This window comes from Mus pahari, chromosome 10, assembly GCF_900095145.1.
Source record: "Mus pahari chromosome 10, PAHARI_EIJ_v1.1, whole genome shotgun sequence".
Lineage (NCBI taxonomy): Eukaryota > Metazoa > Chordata > Mammalia > Rodentia > Muridae > Mus > Mus pahari.
Genome location: NC_034599.1, coordinates 16,488,363 through 16,491,154, shown reverse-complemented (window position 1 = coordinate 16,491,154; position 2,792 = coordinate 16,488,363). Strand labels below are relative to the sequence as shown.

Sequence of the window (2,792 nt, the reverse complement as noted above, 5' to 3'; positions counted from 1 at the left end):
TAAATCTTTAAAAAAAAAAAAAAAGTCACCATTTTGCTTCCTTAAATAAATCTTAAAAAAAAAAAAAAAAAAAAGTCACCATTTGGCTTCCTTTACCAGGGAGTTTCCTTGGGATCGAACACTCCAGCACTTGGTTGAGGAGAAGGCATTATGCTCTCTAACTACTTTCTGGTGAAATTAGGACTCCCTGTCACAGCCCAGGAAGGCTGGACTATTAGCCAGAGTAGGGGAGGAAATGAGTGCAGTGAAGCATTCACCACAGGCATATGATTTGCCGGCCCAGCTGAAGGGACAGTCTCATCTGCTGGACGCCCGGGCTCAAGGCAGTTGTCAGCAGATCCAGGGCTTTCTGGTCTGTAGGACTGCTTGGGTCTAGTGCCGTGTAGATATCTCTGGAGCAGTTTGCAATCTGCTTCTGCACCGGCAGAGTGGAACCGGACCAATATAGATACAGACTAGGGACAAAAGTCAATGAAGTTAAAGGAAACATTTGGAGTGCCTTGGAAATGGGCAACAGGCTGGATAGCATAGGCTGAAGGTCCTGAGTTCAAATCCCAGCAACCACATGGTGGCACACAACATCCGTAATGAGATCTGACGCCCTCTTCCCGTGTGTCTGAAGACAGCTACAGTCTACCTACATATAACAATGAATAAATCTTTAAACAAAAACAAAAACTGGGTCTCATACAGCCTATGTTGTTCTCAAATCTCGCCCCAACCCAATGTAGAGAAGATGGCACTGAACTTTTTTTTAGAGGTATTTATTTTCTGCATATGAGTACACTGTAACTGTCTTCAGACACACCATTAGAGGGCATCGGATCCCGTTACAGATGGTTGTGAGCCTCCATGTGGTTGCTGGGAATTGACCACAGGACCTCTGGAAGAGCAGTCTGTTTTCTTAACCGCTGAGCCATCTCTCTCTAGCCCCCGACACTCAGCTTCTAAGCTTTCTTTACCACTCAAGTGCTGAGACTACAGGCATGTGTCGTCACACTTAATTGCAAGCACTGAGCTACAGCGGATTCACCAAAGACTGTTCTCGGAAGGCTTGGGTGGTGGGGCTTGGGTTACGGTGATGGGAGCGGTTGGATGCGTGGGGATAGCACTGGGAGCCTCAAGCCTGGGTGACTCTGCAGCCGCGATGCCCTGGTGTAGGCCGGCCGGCAGAAGGCTAGGCAATGCGGGTTCCAGGCCCTTCGCCTACAGACCTCACTTTTCCGCCCGGCCCTGCAGCCCTCCTCTGCGTTTCCGCCCTCACCTCGGACGTCCAATCGTAGAAGCGTCCTCAGTTCCGCTTGCCGAGCCAACAAATCACGACTGAAATAATCCCTCACCATCAACATTCAGAACGCCGCCGTTCTTGTACAATGACCAATAGGGATGTAGGACCGTAAGCCGGACGGAACGGACTGCAGCCAAAGGGCATGCGCACTTCAGGCAGCCAATGGCAAGCGGCGCGTAGGCGGTGGACTTCCAGCGGCTCCCCGCGGCACTGGGGCGGGGTCCAGGGTCCCAAGCCTGAGTACTCCGGAAACGGTGAGTGCCGAGGGTCCGCTTTGGGAAGCTGGCGGGGAGGAGGCTGGGGACTTGCCAGCTTTAACACTGCCCCAGAGTGGGACTGGTGGGTTACCTGGAGAGTGCGCGGTGCAGTTATTGCCTGGGCCAGAGAGCTAGGCAAGTTTTCGGGCAGTCAGTACGGAGAGATGCAGACTTCTGCAAGGACAGACTACCTGGATTTCGTCTTCAAAGCTAAACCTGAATTTTTGAGAAGATCCAGGAAGGAGGAGGGGAGTTCTCCTAAAAGCCACGTCCCCAGGATGGCGCCTTGAACATGAATAGATACGGTCCACAACTATTAACCGCTTACTGTGTGCCAGACACTTTCTCTTTGCACCTTTGGGATAGCCACTGTCCCTACCTTCTTTCTTCATGAGAAACCTGGCCCGGAGAGGAGACAAGTTCAGGCAGATCTGACAGTAGGGGCGCCTACAGTCACATAAATTATTAAGGCTGGTGGGCTCAAGGTCGGGCTTGCTGACCTATCTGGCTCCTAGTCAAACACTGAGGAGGCAGAGGCAGGGGGATTGCTGTGAGCTCTAGACCAGCTGCATTTAGAAACACTGAGGCAAAAGAATCACCATGAGTTGGAGACCAGTGTGAGCTACAGTGTGAGTTCCAGGATAGCCTGGGCTACACTGTTAGACCAACATCAAACTCATAAAGGATGAAGGGATGTTCCCTCAGTTGGAAAAGTGCCTGCAAACAGAAGGACCTAAGTTTGAATCCCAGCACTCACAGAAACTGGAGTGTGGCAGCAGGCATGTCGTTCTAGCAGTAGGGGATGGAGACAGACAGCCCTGCCAGAACAGTGACCTTGTTTAGTAATACCATGCCTGCTCAGTCACTGTTAACACAGGGGACCTAGATTTACTTCCCAGCACCCACACGGCAGCTCTCAACCATACATAACTCCAGTTCCAGGGGATCTTACCCCGTCTTCTGGCCTCCATCGGTACAGCACAGACAAGCATGTAGGCACAATGTTCACACGTACTATAAATAATAAGGTGGAAGCCAGGCAGCGATGGTGCACACCTTTAATCTCAGCACTTGGGAGGCAGAGGCAGGTGGATTTCTGAGTTTGAGGCCAGCCTGGTCTATAGAGTGAGTTCCAGGACAGCCAGGGCTACACAGAGAAACCGTGTTTGAAAAAGCATTTAAAAAGAAGAAAGTAGGGGGCTGGTGAGATGGCTCAGTGGGTAAGAGCACCCGACTGCTCTTCCGAA

At 51.1% G+C, this 2,792-nt stretch overlaps 1 protein-coding gene across 2 annotated transcripts in view; it reads left to right on the top strand.

Annotated features, from left to right (window-relative positions):
• Positions 1–1,468: 1,468 nt before the first annotated feature.
• The window catches only part of Tyk2 (tyrosine kinase 2), a 25,380-nt gene continuing 24,056 nt past the window's right edge, over positions 1,469–2,792 (top strand). For both annotated transcript variants that reach the window (XM_029542869.1, XM_021206372.2), the window contains exon 1: positions 1,469–1,542. The gene's annotated coding sequence lies outside the window, so the exon portion shown is untranslated. The remainder of the gene's footprint in view (positions 1,543–2,792) is intronic.